Source organism: Vespa velutina, chromosome 2 (assembly GCF_912470025.1).
Source record: "Vespa velutina chromosome 2, iVesVel2.1, whole genome shotgun sequence".
In the NCBI taxonomy this organism is placed as follows: domain Eukaryota; kingdom Metazoa; phylum Arthropoda; class Insecta; order Hymenoptera; family Vespidae; genus Vespa; species Vespa velutina.
In genome coordinates, this window is record NC_062189.1 from 18,864,968 (window position 1) to 18,882,178 (window position 17,211).

At 40.4% G+C, this 17,211-nt stretch overlaps 1 protein-coding gene across 14 annotated transcripts in view; it reads right to left on the minus strand.

Moving 5' to 3' along the window:
* The window catches only part of LOC124946648 (bromodomain adjacent to zinc finger domain protein 2B-like), a 132,406-nt gene extending 123,329 nt beyond the window's left edge, over positions 1 to 9,077 (minus strand). For 4 of the 14 annotated variants that reach the window (XM_047487621.1, XM_047487629.1, XM_047487622.1 and 1 more), the window contains exon 1: positions 7,025 to 9,067. The gene's annotated coding sequence lies outside the window, so the exon portion shown is untranslated. Of the gene's footprint in view, positions 1 to 7,024 lie in introns of all 14 variants that reach the window. The other 10 variants (XM_047487631.1, XM_047487625.1, XM_047487623.1 and 7 more) reach the window with 10 other exon arrangements.
* Positions 9,078 to 17,211: the final 8,134 nt, after the last annotated feature.

Genomic DNA, 17,211 nt, shown 5'->3' on the forward strand with positions numbered 1-17,211 from the left:
TCACGAATTTATAGAGCGCGCTAAATACGACGGAACGGAAAGCTCAAAGAGATTTGTCGGTCGCAGAGAAGAACTTTAATTTCGTTAATACCGAACGAATGTTCGTTCGTTCATTCGTTCGTTGTACAAAAAGCATGAATCTTTCGGGATCCTTTTACCGAACGAAATGCATTTGCGTATGAAATACGGCCAAACGATTTTCCTACGATAATGATATTTTTCCTCTTCCTCATCTTTCTTTTTCATTTCTTTTCTATCTGTCGTGAATGTTTTTCTTTTCCCTTTCTTTTTCTTTCTTTTCTTTTTTTTTTTTTTTTTTCAAGGACGACAACGAAGCAGCCATCGCCACTGCCATCGACAACGACGACGTTTACATTCAGAGAGAGAGAGAGAGAGAGAGAGAAAGAGAGAGAGAGAAAAAAAATAGATATTTAAGTAAGAAACACGTGGGGAGAGACGGCAAAATAAAAGCTACGCGTGTGCACGCACAAGAGAAAGAGATAGAGATAAACAACGGACAATGACGGTCAAGGGTCACGCATCAGCCAATAGAAAATTTTTCTTGCACGCAAAGCTTTATTTTTGCTCGACTCCTCATTAATCGCCATTTAGACGATCATTAAAGCGTGTAAGATGGGAGGATAAGGGTAGGACGATAACGAGGCTACTCGATAATATCAATAATAGTAAAGTCGATACATTATATGAGAAAAGGAGAGAGAAAGAGAGACTACTAAGAGAGTGAGAAAGATAGATAGATAGACAGAGAGAAAGCGAGTTAGATATTTTGGGGGTTTCTCAAAGATCGAAGGTACGATGTACCTTTACCCGAGGGGTAAAACGATATCGGGAAATTTTCCGAGGTTCGCTCACGTCGAAGGAGACACGAACTGAGCCGACAGAGAGAGAGAGAGAGAGAGAGAGAGAGAGAGAGAGAGAGAGAGAGAGAGAGAGAGAGAGAGAGAGAACGTAAAAGCGGTAGTATTATCGACGTAACGCGACGTCGCCGTCGTTGCCATCGTTGTCGTCGTCTCCGTCTCGTTTCGTTTCGTGCAAGCGAGGCCTCCTTCGTCGTTGGTTCGAGCTGAGTGTCAGCCATGACGGTGTGTGTTCGTCTCTGGCGATTAGTCACGTTTCGATTTCGTAAGAGCCATCGATCGTCGCGCGAGCGCGCGCTGCGTGCCTTGAAAACGCATCGAACATCGTCGCGTCGCATCGCGTACTTCTCTCTCGACCCGACTCCAGACCCAACACTAACATGATTGCTATCTAATTTCAAATTCGATTCGTTCGAGACATATAAACGGATGGATGGATGGACAGACAGACAGACAGACAGACGGACGGACGGACGGACGAACGGACGACGGACGGATGGATAGACAGACAGACAGACAGACAAAGAGAGAGAGAGAGAGAGAGAGAGAGAAAAAAAGTTTGAAATGTATTCAAATATATATATATTCCGGTGATATATAAGTAAACACACGTATCTGCTGTTACACCGTCGAAAACAAACGTTACTTTTACGAAAGAAAAAAAAAACAAAAAAAAAAAAAAAAAAAACAAGAAAAAAACAAAAAGGAAAATAAAAAAAAAGAAGGAAAAAAAAATATAAACTTTCACTAAGATTGTCTTATACCTACGTACATTGTGTACGATGATACTAATCGAGATAAGAAGTTACGTTTGAGAGAAAGGAAAAAAAAATCAAGGAGAAAGAGAAATGACAAAAAAAAAAAAAAAAAGAAGAAAAAGAGAGAAAAAAATGGATCTTTTCACAATCGTCATATTTATCCGAGTAACTTGGCTGGCCGAAGTCATCGGAAGATTATTATGAGACAAAAAGAGAAATAACAATAATAATAATAACAATAAGAAAAAGAAGAAGAATCGCTTATATAGAGGTACTCTCGAGAAAACGTAGGCGTTAAGGTCCTCCCAACGCGTTATCGTGACCCTCTTCTTTCTCTCTCGCACTTTATAAACGCCCCCGCATCTCGTACGTCGATAAACGAGACGGACAGATAAAGAGAGAGAGAGAAAAGAGGTAATCGGAATAAAATTTCCTTCATCGTATTCTTCGATTCCTTTTTTACGTGATAATATGCATTATTCTAATGGCATTAACGTTCTATTTCCCTTTCACACATACTATAACATATATATATATATATATATATATATATATTCTCTTTCCCTTTCCCTTTCATTTCCTTTTATTTATATACATTCGATCATAATCATTAAACTTTATACTGTTCATTATACAATAATAAGTTTCTCGACTTCTAAACTTATCGTAATAATATATTTATTGATTTGTCTATATACTCTAAGCTCGGTTTTTCTTTTTTTTCTTTCCTTTGCTAATCGCAAAACGGTGGAACGTCTCCCGTTTCTTTCTTTCTTTCTTTTAGACGACGCACAGAGACATTTAAACAGATACAGATGCATACATGCATGCACGCACACGCACACGCACACGCACATAAACACAAACCCACACATACACCGATTTAGGTCGTTAACGGTAAAACGGCGCGGAAGGTTCGCGCTCGCGAAATCGAAGAAGACTCCCGTTACACGCTACTCGCGATTTTACCGCTTTATCGAGTCCAACACTTGCTCTTATAATTATAAGCGTCCTTGTCACGAAAGTATCATCGGATTATTAACGATACTCTCTACGCTATATATACGAGATAATTATAATTTAAAGAGAACACTTGGTTTCAATTGTTTGAACGTTGAACTCCTCCTTTGGTCCAATCTTTACTTTATCCTTTTTTCTTTGATCTTTTTCTTTTCTTAATCTCTCATCGAATATTTCTCATTTCCTAATTGTATATCTTTTTTCTTTTTTTTTTCTTTTTTTCTTTTGCGGATTTATATTTACGATCGATGATTTTCGATCGTAATGTACGATCCTTTAAGAATTTATTTCTCTCAAATCCACCACAACGCGCGTAAAATTATGATCTCCTAAATTTTTCCTAACGATTACGTAGTTTGATATTTATGTATTAAAAGTTTGTTAAGAAAAAAAGAGGGGGGGAAAAAAAGGGAAGAAGATGAATGACGCATTAAAGGGTCAAGTATGAAATTTGATTTTTAATAATCTGCCTTTAAGGAAAAAAAGTTGGTATAATCATTCGTAAGATATAGTAATACGATCCTATCAATCAATTTTTAAAGCCCAATGCATACTTCGTTCTAGAATTACAACATGATATTTCCAATGGTTGGTTTAATATTTATGCTTGTTACATTTCACTCGACCTGTCCCACATATTATTATTATCATCATTATTATTATTATTGTTGTTGTTGTTGCTGTTGTCGTTGTTATTATTATTACTATTATATTATTGCATCCTGGTTATACCTGAATCAGTCGCATCATAGTGTTTCGAAAATTTGTAAGTAAAAAAATATAAAATAAAACAGAAAATGAGCGAACGAACGTACGAATGAATGAATGATACATTAATGAAAACGAATCATGAATTATATATGAAATTTGATTTTAATAATCTATCTTTAACGAAGCAGTTTTGGTATAATCATTTTTCAGATATATCATACGACCATGTCAATTACCTTTTAAATCACTTCGATACACGTGTTTCGTCGTAGAAATAATTACAATGTAATTTTTTTTCTCAACGATTAGTTCAACACTTCCTTTAGAAATGTGTATACAGAATTAAAAAAAAAAAAAGAAAAAAAAAAGGAAATGAATGACGCAATAAAGGGTTTAATATAAAATCAAAAGCGTAATTCTACGGCGTGAAAACTTTTATATGTCAGATATCTCGATAATTTCGATTCCGAACGCAAACTCGTTCTCTCTCTCTCTCTCTCTGTCTATCTGTCTGTCTGTCTGTCTGTCTGTCTTTCTCTATCTTTTTCAAGTCGTTACGTAAATAATCACATAATACGAAACGTTAAAAGCGAGAAAAACGTGGTTCACCTGGGCCACGTCTTTAAGTCGAGAAAGAGAGAGCAAGCGGGGCCCCCACTTCCCTTCTCATCCGTGAAAAACGTATATTTTTTCTTCTCTATTTTTCCTCTCGCTAGGCGAACGTAGATATACATGCATACACGTACTTTGTATGTACATATGACATATATATATATATATACACACGAAGCGCAACAACGGTAACAGTAACAACAACGGCAACGGCAACAACACAACACAACAGCAGCAGCAGCAGCAGCAGCAGCAACGACAACAATATTCGTGTTTGAACTTGCGAGAGTAAGCGCGCTCAATGTGTGCAAAGTAGGTATAGCTTTATATACATATACGTGTTAGTCTACGTGTATATATGTGTGTGTGTGTGTATATATATAATCCGAGATATCCGTTTATCTCGAAGCTTGTCTCTCTGGAGTTTTTATTCTCTCTATATCGATTTCAATCTTTGGAAACACAAACGTGATACGTACGTACGTACGAGTTTGTTGTTTGGGAAAATACAACATTGGGACGGACGGACGGACGGACGGACGGACGGACGGAAAAACAATGCAAAGATTTACGACGAAAAAGTATGCGTTAATCGGATACATTGACGGTTACTTCGCGTCCGACATTACACTCCTTCGATAATTATTGCTCGACGACGATTTCTCAGGAGTTAGAGTGATACCGAAAGAAAAAGAAAACGATAAGAGAGAAAGAGAGAATGTAAAAGAAATATAGTACGAACGATTACGTACATATTTCAACATGGAAGGTAGCTAAAAGCGTGCGGTAAATACAAGAAGGAATAGTGAGACGTTGTTAAAAGACAATTTTCTCTCTCTCACTCTCTCTCTCTCTCTCTCTCTCTCTTCAATCGTGTCTTATCTGTCTATCGTTGTACGAGTAACGAACGAACGAATACGAATAAGTATAGTGGTAGTACTGCAACGGCACAACTACGAAGACTACTGTGCTATAACGATTACAACGACAACTACGGACGAATGCGATGAAGAAGACGAAGAAGCAGCAGAAGAAGAAGAAGAAGAAGTAGAAGACAAGACGCGTATCGTAGTTTGTCCGGCTTGCGTAACCGATTCTTTCGCGTTTCCTTTCGTACATATATAAAGATGTTTTAACATAATATACGAGAAAAACACGGACATTGGTTAAGCCGAAAGTGTTTCTGCACGAATTTCTTCTTCTTTTTTCCCCGTGATCCTAGACTTTTCCTTTATAACGAAAGGAAGAAGGAAAAAACAAAAATAAAAAAAAAGGAACAAAAAAAAAAAAAAAAGACAGAGACACGGGAGCAGAGAGAAGTCATTCGTAATCGTACATATATACACATAATACAAATATACATACGTATATATATATATATATATACACGTATGTACGTAGGTATATACATAACGTAAGTTTCCTTCTTGACGAACTAACGGAATGGTCGGAGCGAACGTGTTCCTTAGTTAGTGTCTACGAAAGAAACTCGAGCGATTCGCGTTCTGGCCTCTGGTAATTCGTCTTATCTAACAACGGCGATCTAGCTAGAGCTCTAACGCTCGGTCTAACCGTCGATTCTCGACGTCTTCTACTGGATTTACTATTATAACATACATACACGTACAAATAGAAAAGCGTGTCTAACTTTGAAACGAACGGAGTCGAAAGTGTAACGAAACGACGAAACTATGGTATATCGACTGAAATGACGATGGAGGAAACCAAAACAAAAAATATAAGGAAAAAATTGAAGAAAGAAAAAATAAAAGAGAAACAGATAGATAGATAGATAGATAGATAAATAGATAGATAGACAGAAAGAGAGAGAGAGAGAAATGTCGACGATCGTTAACCTTGCCTTCTTTTTGCGAGAAGCACGCACTAACCAATCCATACACACACACACACACACACACACAGAGAGAGAGAGAGAGAGAGAGAGAGAGAGAGAAACACTACGTAACGGATGTAAGTACGTATACACGCACGATCGTTAACGAAACGAATTATCGACGACATAAATACATATATACATACGTACATATATCCACCACATATACATACTGTACGTTAAGTATATAAGTACGAAGATCGTCGCAATCGATAAAGAAGAAGAAATCGTCTATAAGACGTTGCTTTGGAGAGAATAAAAAGAAACAAAAAAAAAAAAAAAAAAAAAAAAAAAAAAAAAGAAGAAAAGAAAAGGAAAAAAAAGGCAAAGAAGGAAGAGAAACAAAAAAGTTCGAAAGGACGACCGACGCGTCACGTCGTTGCGCGTTCCGCTCGTCGACGATCCTAATCGTCCTTAAGGACCGATCTTATTACCACCTCGAAAGGAAAGGAAAGGAAGCTTTCGCGTTGCGGCCGTTCCACGTCCTCGTTTCCCGTTAAGATATTTAACGACAACGTTCTCTTACATGAGAAGAAAGAACTAGTCATCGTCATCCTTCTTGTCGTTAGTCGTCGTCGATCAGTCTCTCTCTCTCTCTCTCTCTCTCTCCCTATCTAAATATTTTCAACTTCAAACTGTCTTCAAAATTGGCGCCAAAACAAAAAGACTGTAACAAACGCGACAAACTCACGTAAAAAGAAGTTACGAATTTGGCGCGACTTTCGAACGCGCGTACGAGACAGAGAGAGAGAGAGAGAGAGAGAGAGAGAGAAAGAGAAATAGGGTGGAAAGGTTTGGTAAGTACGTGCGAGCTCCTAAAAAAAGGGCCATCGATCGAGCGACGACGACGACGACGACGACGACGACGACGACGGGATACGACGGGCAACGAGTTCTCGGAAAAATGTCGCAGAAGGACGGAAGGAGGAGAAGGAAGAGGAGAGGCGAGCGGAGAGATGGATGAGTGGGTGAGGGAGGAGGAGGAGGAGAGGGGGGAAGTAAGTCGCGCGCGAATCGGTTCGCGCCGAAGCGTTCGTACGTTCTCGCTGGTGCTCTCTCTCTCTCTCTCTCTCTCTCTTTTTCTCTTTCTCTTTGTTCGTCTCTCTGTGGGTACTGTGTGTACGAGCCATTTATATTGTTGTCTCGCTTACCTAACCAAAAGGAAATATCCCGCGTCGTTGGACGACGCGACGAGAGGCCTGGCCGCCTCCTCCTCTTCCTCCTCCTCCACCACCACCTTCTTCTTCTTCTTCTTCTTCTCCTCCTCGGCTTCTTCTTGCTCGCTCGCTTGGCCTGCCTGACTGCTCGTCGTCGCTCGTTCGTTCTTTCGTTCGAGTTGCCTGCTCGCGATGCCTAAGAGATCGGAGCAAGGCCTTCCAAGTCGCACTTTCGTGAGAGAGGGATTCAGCACAGGTAGAGAGACAGCACACGTACGTACGCGTACGTACGTTCGTTCGTTCGTTCGTCGTTCCTTCTCTTTCTCTCACTCTCTCTCCTCTTCTTTGATCCTCTTCTCTCGTTCTCCTTTTCTCACCGACAACGTTACACACTGCCGTAGTGCCGCTGCTGTTCCTCCTCCTCCTTCCCTTGCTCCTGTCTCGCAAGCAGGCTATCCGTCTTTCTCTATCTTCGTCTCTCACTCACTCACTCACTCACACTCACTCGCTCTCTCTCTCTCTCTCTCTCTCTCTCACCGTCGGTCCTCTCCCCTCGCGCGAGAGTCGAGCCCCGGTACGACGCGTCTCGACGGTGGCGTCGTCCCGAGGAGGATACGAACGGTCGCGGAGAGCGTGGAGAGGAGAGGGCGGAGGGGGGGGGGGGAGAGGGAGATGGCAGGGGCGACGGGGGGTGGTGGCAAAGCGAACGAGCGAGCGAGCGAGCGAGCGAGCGAACGACGAGGGGGTACACCCGTCGCAGCAGCAACTGCCACCAGAGCCGATGCCGTTTGCTAATCGTACTTTACTATTACTCGCCGTACCTTTTCCTTCGTTCCTTCCCACCCTTTCCAGCTGCCCCCCCCCACCGCCCCAGCTCCCGCGCCGTCCTTTCGTCTTCCTCTTCTTCGCGTTTTTATTTGTTATTATATCCTTATATCCGGTATATCGAGGGACACTTTTACTTCGAAAATATAACTATTGTCGTTTTCCCCTCCTCTCCTCCCTTTTACTTTTCCTCTATTTTTTCTATTCTCCTCTTCCTCCTTCTCTCGTAGCACTTGTTTACACTCGGAATCAAAAGCGCGTTATTATTCTATCATCCACCACTAAAATACTATTACTATTATTACTATTACTACTACTTACTATTACTAGAACAACAATAACAACTATTACCGGCCAACACCAATCAACCACACTACCACCACCAGAGCACGAAGAACTCTGCTGCTCGACACCGTTAACTCGCTCGCTCGGTCGCTCGCTTCTTCGCGAAAAAGTACCGCGCGCGCGTCTTTCCACGACGATTCCTTTCTCAATATCTCTCTTTAGTTATCTCTATCTTATACTTATCTATCTTGTCCGTCTATAAACTCGCTAATAACCGACCTTTCTCACTCCGCCAGACGAGCACCGTGCGTCTCGTTTGTCGAATATCTCAACGTCGTTTGTCGTTCGCGCGAATATAAATTCAATAGGACATATATAGCCGAAGACGTACACGCACAGAGATCGCGAAGATGATCGTTTGCACACGAAATAATTGGTCTTCTTTTTCTCTCTCTCTCCCTCTCTCTCTCTCTCTCTCTTCCTTTTTCTTTCTTTCTCTCTTGTTGAAAGTCGTAGCGCGTCCCTGTCTCTATCTCTTTCTCCTTCCTTTCTTCTCTCTCTCTCTCACTCTCTCTCTCTCTCTCTCTCTCTCTCTATCTCACTCTGTCTCTTTCTTTCTGTCTCGACACGCACGTCCGTACGTCGCGGGCGCCGATGGCGGAATGAACCGGTGGCGCCGCGAAACCCGACGACTGCGCCCTCGTCGGCACTACACGCAAATACACCGTTACTACTAACACATCGAGGATACCATCGTATAACCACTACTATTATCTGTTTCTCTCTCTCTCTCTCGCTTCTATATATGTGGGCGCTTCTTCGAGGGAGAGTGGCGCGCACGACATCGACGCTGCACTGATCTCTAGCGATCTTGTGTGATGCTCTCTCCCTCTCTATCTAGCTACGTACGTACGTATGTATGTGTGTGTGTGTGTGTGTGTGTATAATGCGAGTGTAGCAAAGTGCCGCGCGCGCAGACGAAGGGAGAGAGAGAGAGAGAGAGAGAGGGAGAGAGAGAAGAGGATCGCGCACCGGCGGCTACACTCCGCCGAATCTATAATGGATATTCGCACCGACGGACCACCTGGCCCGCCTCTCCCCCCACCTTCGCAACACACACCATCTAACGGGTGTCTACCGATTTACACTCGCGATCGTGACAGGGCCGGATTCTGTCGATTGAGGGCCCTGCGCCTTTACTCTTTCTTTTTTTTTTCCATTGAATTTTTTTTCAACATTTTTTTTAATCGCTTAATAAAGATCGATACAAGAGATCAAATTATTTATTTTTCTCTTTTTCCTTTTACGGAGAATGTCAATTGCCGAATGAAAAATGCTACTTTGAATGAGAACGGTTATATTTATAATAAACCTCGCTCTCTCTCTCTCTCTCTCTCTCTCTCTCTCTCGATTGGTCTATACGTTTGTTAACATTTTTCGAGAGATACTACTTTCGAAAGTTTTTCGTGTTTCCCCTCGTCGACGCGTGAATAATTAGGTCAACGTTAATTGGCGCGGTTAACTAACGACCAACGCTCGATACTACCCGACACAAAGCACGGATATTAAGCGAGCTAGAACCTGGCCCCAACGCTTTGATTATTACGTACGACGGCGAACGATAACCCGTAATTTTGCCGATTAGTTAATCAGGAAAATTAACCCGGAAGCGAGTCGTTTGTTCGACCAGAGAAAAAAAAATAAAATAAGAAAAAAGAGCAAAAACAAAAACACAGAAGAAGAATACAAAATGAAAAGAAGAGAGAGAGAGAGAGAGAAGAAAAATAAAAAAGATCGATCCTACGGGATAAATTTTTGACTTTAGAGTATGGATTCGTACATAAACGAAGGTCGAACTCGTTTGATTCGTACAAGAGAGAGAGAGAGAGAGAGAGAGAGAGAGAGAGAACTCCTTTTCGAAGAGAGCATACATTAAAAGTTACGACGTTGGTTGAATCCTCGCTTTCGCCTCGACCTTTCTTCTCGTTAGAGCAAAGCAACGATCAGAGAGAAACACTGATCGCTCGTCATACTACTCTCTCTTTCTCTCTCTCTCTCTCTCGCTTTTGCACTTACAAATTGCAAGGCACGATCGTATCCGATGATGATCGAAGAGAGTTACGAGCCGCCCCTCGTCGATCTTTCATTTTTCCGATCGATTTCTCGATGCCTTCCTTCTCCTCCTCCTCCTCCTCCTTTTATTTTTTTCCTTATCCTTCTTTGATTTCGATCAATGATTACGTCATACCTATCGCGTTGAAAATAATTTGAAAAAAAAAGATTATGTTCGATAAAATAGTTGCGAACTCGTCTTAACCGGATTGTTCGACGTTATCTAAGAGATTCTTTTACATCCCATATTCCTCCCCCTCTTCCCATTCACCTTTAAAAACGAAACTGAACGTAACAGAGAGAGGCGCGAGAAATCTGAAAAAAAGAAAGAAAGAAAGGAAGGAAGAAAAAAAAACAAATCTTTTTTCCCGCGCTTTTTCACGCGCTCGACGTCGGCGACGAGCCGTAAACGTGGCGCGTGCTCGTTGCGAAAAAAAAAAAAAATATATATATATATATATATATATATACGTATATATATATATATCGTCGTAACGCATTTAACGACGTACTATACTCCTAGCCGCACAAAAACCTATCGATTCATGTACGATCGAAAAAAAAAAAGAAGAAAGAAACGAAAGGAAATCTTTTGCGAAAACGAGATATGTGAAAACTTAAAATCAAATCTCTCAGATTGAAACGATCGATCGTGCGAAATTGTCGCCGAAAAGGATCAGCTTTTATATAAAATAAACATTTTGAAAATCTATCCTGATCGCTATAACACGATCGATGCTTTTTTACAAAAATGGCGATTTTTGACGTTGATTTAAATTCGACGAGTTCCTTATACGTCTAGGAGGAATAAGGAAGGCAATTGAAAAAAAAAGCAAAAGAAAAGAGATATGAAAAGAAAAAAAGAGGGAAAGAAAGGAAAAGGAAAAATATAAAAGAAAGAAACGTGAGACGAATCTCACATATAAATAATTGAATAAATTGAAATAATTATTCGTTTGGATCGTTTTAAACGGGTAAGAATATCCTTCCGTTTTTCGCCAATTGAAATTCTCTTCAATTTCCCCTCCTTTCGCGTCGAGAAAAACAAGATGAACTCAAAGAGCGTTTATTTTCGAAGCGGCTAACCATATTATTTCTACGAGCGGGGGATAACTACGATAAGGTTGATACGTTTACCTCGTTACTTTCCTGTCATAATCGTAATAAAACCACCGCCGTACTCGAACTCTGCTCCCTGTAACTACGTTAATTGGCCTCTGAACAGGCCGCTGCAAGCTGCGTGACCCGAGCACCGCACCTAACGGGTGTCTTCGTAATATTAATGTTACCTTGAATATCGTTGAATAATTATACTTTAGAAAATATTTATTCGCTTTATAACTCATCCTGCAACTCGTTCGCGCTGTGTTAGTCCTCGAAAACTACATTAAATTAATGTTACATTAAATTGTCTCAAACGAACGAACGAACGAACGAACGAAAGTTCAGGGAGTATCTCTTATTGAAAATTATCTAAAGGATTATGATAATGATGATGATGACAATAATCGTAATAACGATGACGACGATGATGATAATTAATAGAAAAAATAAAGAAAAAAAAAAAAAAGCAAGAAGGAAAGAAAGGGGAGAGAGAAAAGAAGAAGAGAAAAGAAAAAGAAAAGAAGGAAAAGAAAAGGGAGAAGGAAGGAGAAATGGAAGATGAATTTTTAATCTCGTAAATCGAGTCGTTTCTTCGAAACTCATTAATCTCGAGAAGGCAAGGAGATGCGTACGACTCTTCGCACTTTGCCATCCTCCTCCACCAATGCTAACCACCACCTCCTCCACCTCATTCTTCTTCTTCATCTTCTTCTTCTTCTTCTTCTTCTATTTCTACTTCTTCTTTCGTCGTCGTCGTTGTCGTCGTTGCGCCGACTCGGAAGCCTCATCGTTGCTTCGTTTCCCATCCAGAGAAAGAGAGGAGTCGTTCGTTCGGTCGCGTAGCTCGCGGTCCATGGCGTGCGAAGGGGAAAAGAAAGGGAGATATAAAGAGAGATGGAGAGAAAGAGAGAGAGAGAGAGAGAGAGAGAGAGAGAGAGAGAGAGAGAAAGGAAAAGGACGGGTTGGCGGCTTGAACGAGGTAAAAGAGAGTCAGAACGAGTGAGAGAGATAGAGTGGGGGAGGGGAAGGGAGAGGGTGGGAGAGAAAAGGTTCGCGTCCTCTCTTCGTCTTCGGACGTGGCGATACGCGTTGGAGAATCGTAGCCAGTGCCCGTGGCTATCTCTTAGCTTGACTCGTGAAAGCCTAACGAACGTTCTCCTCTCCTCTCCTCTTCTCTCCTTTCCTTTCCTTTCCTTACCTACCTTCTCCTCTTCTCTCTCTCTCTCTCTCTCTCTCTCTCCCTCTCTCTCTTCTTCTTCTTCTTGGTCTCCTCGTACGCGGATTCCTTTTGTCGCCGCGGACTCTCGAGAGGGAACACCTGCGACGCGAGTAAAGGACACGCGAGCGTTTAATCGTTCAACAATTCTCTCTCTCTCTCTCTCTCTCTCTCTCTCTCTCTCTCTCTTTGTCTATTGATCTATCTATCCTTCTCAGTTGAAACTTTGTTGCTGTTATTGTTATTATTATTATTATTATTATTATTATTATTATTATTATTAGAAATAATCGAGCAGTAAACGATCGTTGTGAAATAATCAGCTTTATCAATTAAGTTTATTATTTAATCGTTACTTCTATAAATCCTATATGCATATGTACATACATACATATATATATATATATATGCATATTCGGCATGTACATATGCGTCCATATCTTATATCCATTAATTGTCGATATAATCGATACTCTACGTACTTTATACGTTTTCGTTTAGTTTAAATTAAGGATGACAGGGAGGGGGAGGAGAAAGAGAGAGAGGAAAAAATATCTTCATCGCAGAAGAATCCTTCTTGTTAATTGAAAATTTATTTTTAGTTTAGACCATAGTACTAGAATATATATATATATATGCTTTAGAATATGTACGCGTATATGAAAAAGAGGGAAGGAAATGAGAGAAAAAAAGAGGGAAGTAAAGAAAAGAGAAGAAAAATCTATCTCCAAAGAAGAAAATTCGGTATTATCCTTGGCATCCCTCAACGTGCAACGGCACAACACCATTTCGTTCCTTCTCGACATAGCCGAAAATAGATGGCAAAGGCGCGTGCGAGAAGAGAGCGAGAGAGAAAGATGGAGAGAGAAAGACAGACGGACAGGGGGGAAAAGAGAGAGAGAGAGAGAGAGAGGGGGGGGAGATAGAGAGATAGATAGAGAGAAAGAGAGATACGAGAGGGAAACCGACAAAAATGGCCCGTTGTGGGACGATAGGTCCGGGGCTTCGCTCGTTGAAACTCGCACGACTGGAACGAAGGATGCCGAGGGATCGATAGGACGATATAATGGACGAAGCACGATGTATCCTTCGTTCGTTCGTTCGTTCGTTCGTTCGTTCTCTCTCTCTCTCTCTCTCTCACTCACTCACTTTTATTCGGGTCTCATTCTCACTCGTTACGTTTCGTATCTTGCTAATGAATTTTATAAAAGAGACGTTTCTCCATCCAGCAATGTCTATATACACTTTATACGTAGGTGTGCATTCCGATTGCTAAAAGTACCAGCAGACGCACGTACATACGTACAAACGTATGATATATATATATATATATATATATACATACATATACCATATATACGATCTTTATCTCTCCCTTCGGAGTAGACGCGAGACGTTCCGCGAACGCGATCTTTCTTTTCGTTTATACGCCCGAAGAATTTTGTTGAGGACGCGATCGAAATCCATGATTTTTCCTTTTTTTTTTCTTTTTTTTTTTTTTTGTTTCCTCTAACCAAAGATATCCTAAGAGTACAAACGTAACGAGAGAAAATTCATTTAAAATCGTCAAATATTCGCAACCTTTTACGACCTTATGCATCTCATTTATTTTCTTTTTTCTTTTCCTTTCTCGATTCTCTCAGGCATATATCTCATTCGCGTATCACATAAAATCGAATTAACGTTTGATCCTCGATCAATCCGATCTAATTTCTAAACGATCTTAATGATCATGGAACGGAAACGACGATGTAGGTTTTCGTTCGAAGAAGAAAAAAAAACAAACAAACAAAATAGAAAAATATCATTCCTATGAAGCAGGATAACAGATAGATCGATAGACGCCAAATCGATCCTATCGATCGCGAGATATACATATCTCTATCGAAAAATAAAATATCCATCATTTCTCTAAATCTAACGCATATTAATATTTACGCAACTATCGAGTTTATTATTTCTCTTTCTCGTCCGATAAATCTCAAATGTCATTGGGGTCGTCACCTATGTTCTAGTTTTTATTATTTTTTTCTTTACATCGAATATTGAAATTATTAAATGACATTGTCTTATGTATTACTCCCTCCTTCTCCCTTTCTCTCTCTCTCTCTCTCTCTCTCTCTCTCTGTAGACAATATTGACATCTAGTTAAAAGATCGGCTTTGTTTATTTCGAACGAAAGTTTACAAGATTTCCTTATTCCATTGTAGCCACTATGGCAAGCACAATTTCGAACCAGGGGAGCGAGAGAGGGAGAGAGAAAGAGAGAGTAGAAAAAAGAGTGCCAGAGGAAGAGATAGATAGATACTTAGAGAAAAAGAGATAGGGGGAGAGAGAGAGAGAGAGAGAGAGAGAGAGAGAGAAACGATGCTGGTCGCGTATGGATCGAGCTTCAGAGATGGCAGAGAGCGCGGATCTCTTTGTGCGGTGCGACGGCCGGAGGGTCGTCTTCTTCCTTCTCAACCAACCCCCCTCCCTCCCTCCCACTCCCCCCCGTCCGCCGCTGTCGCTGCCGTTGCTGCTGCCGCCACCACCGCCAGCATCCTCGTCTTCTTGGCTCGAGACCCTTCCTCCTCGCCCCTCGAGTCTGTCCTCTCACGCGGCCAAGTCATCTCGTTTAGGTCGTACGAGAGGAGGACGCTGGCGGATGCGAGAAAAGAGAGACGACAGCATCTCTTTCGTTCTATGTCTTTATCTCCATCTTTCTCACTCTTTCTCTCTTTACTTCTTCGTATGGCAGGATATATGACTGTTGTATATACGTGTACATATACATATATATATATATATATATCCGCATATATGTACGTATGTACGTACTTTGCGTTATATGCACGACCTCCTCTCCTTCTCTTTCACCTCTCTTCTTCCATCTTCTTCGTCTTCGTCTTCTTCTTCTTCTTCTTTTGCCTCGGCGTCATCTTTTTCTTTTTTCCCCCTCCCCCCCCCCCCCGCCCCATCCATCCACCTCGCCGCCACGTTTCCTTCGTATACGTTTGGGTACGTGTGTACGTAAATATATATGTACATTTGATCTCTATGTGTGTATGTGAAAGCGCAAACGCCCGTGCGGTTCGGTGCACGCGTTTTTGCACGGCGTCGCGCGCCACCGAGCCCAAGTCGGCTACCCGAAGCACTATTACGAAGAAGCTCCTGGGCTAACTCGAGTCACGTGACCCGGCTAATCGGCCCTAGCGGGAAACCCGAAGAACATCGAAATCTTACGAACTTTATATTCATCGTTTACCTTCTTCTTCTTTCGCTTCGATTCCATGTATTCTTTCTTCGATTTGACAAATAGCCATATGATAAGCGTTAACGAATTATAATGCCAATTATATTTCTAACGTAAATGATCGACAAAAGTGATGAAAGTATAATGATCGTGAATTTTTTAACGATGCGAAAGATATCGAGATATTGTCCTTAATTCGTGATGCCAAAAAAACGCTCATCTCTATCTGTCTCTCATCGGCTTTTAACCAGTTCGATGTTACCGTTCTTTTTTGTGTTTTTTTTTCTCTTTTTTTCTTTTCTTTTTTTCTTTTTTTTCTTTTTTTTTTTTTTTTTTTTTTTTTTTTTTCTGAGGAACGGAAATTGCGGCGTACCTAAACTCGACGGTAAATTTAGATTACGCGTAACCGACTTGGAGACGAGTTAACGTTTGTAAATCAACTAGGACAATATTTGAGCGATACGAGATTTCGATGAAATCTCGTTTCCGTTCTACCTCTCGTCGATTGTCTCGATATCGATTGACTCTCGATAGAACCGTTACACGATGATCACGAAATTATTGCGATCTGTTAACTGTCAAAGAACTGATTCTCCTATATTTGATGGATATGCGTCGAGAGCTTTCGAATTATTTTTGAAAAAAAAAAAAAAAAAAAAAAGAAAGAAGAAAAAAGAAAATAAAAGAGCAAAAAAAAAAACGAGAAAAAAGAAACAAAAAAGAAAAGAAAAAATGTTTCGTTAAAATTTACAGATCGAAAAATCGAAATAAGATGAACTCTTAGCGACATCTATTCGTGCCGTCAACTACTTAACAAATCATTTCTATTTTCATCTGTAGATAAAGTTGTTGAATCAATCGCCGTAGGTATTGAAGTGATCTGCAATACCGACAGTGGTATCTCGAAAAAGAAAATATCACTTTTGTTCATAACATATGCGAATTCAATGACAGATACGGACAAAATATGAACTACAAGCGCAATAGGAAAGCGTTATCGCTTATTGTGTCGGTGTATAAACTTGTATTGGAGTTACACTTCTCTCGCGTCTAACTTACGATTGAGTTGTTGATGCGTAACAAAAGTTTTTACATATATAGTAAAAATAGTAAAACATTTGACAAAAGTAAGGAAAAAGCATGTGTCAGATGATACTTCTCTAAAGATAGATTAATTGACAAATGTTTGTTAATTTTTACAAATTTAATATATTTTGTCTCTGATCAAATCTATAGAAAATAATCGAAATATATTTAAGCATTCGCTAGTTCTAATAAAATGATTATTTTATCTTGCTACTATATCTAATCTGTTTATCTATCTAAGTATAATTATCAATATAAAATGTTCTTAAATATTTTTGTAACACATAATTAGCAAGAAAATATCTTGAAAAATATCTT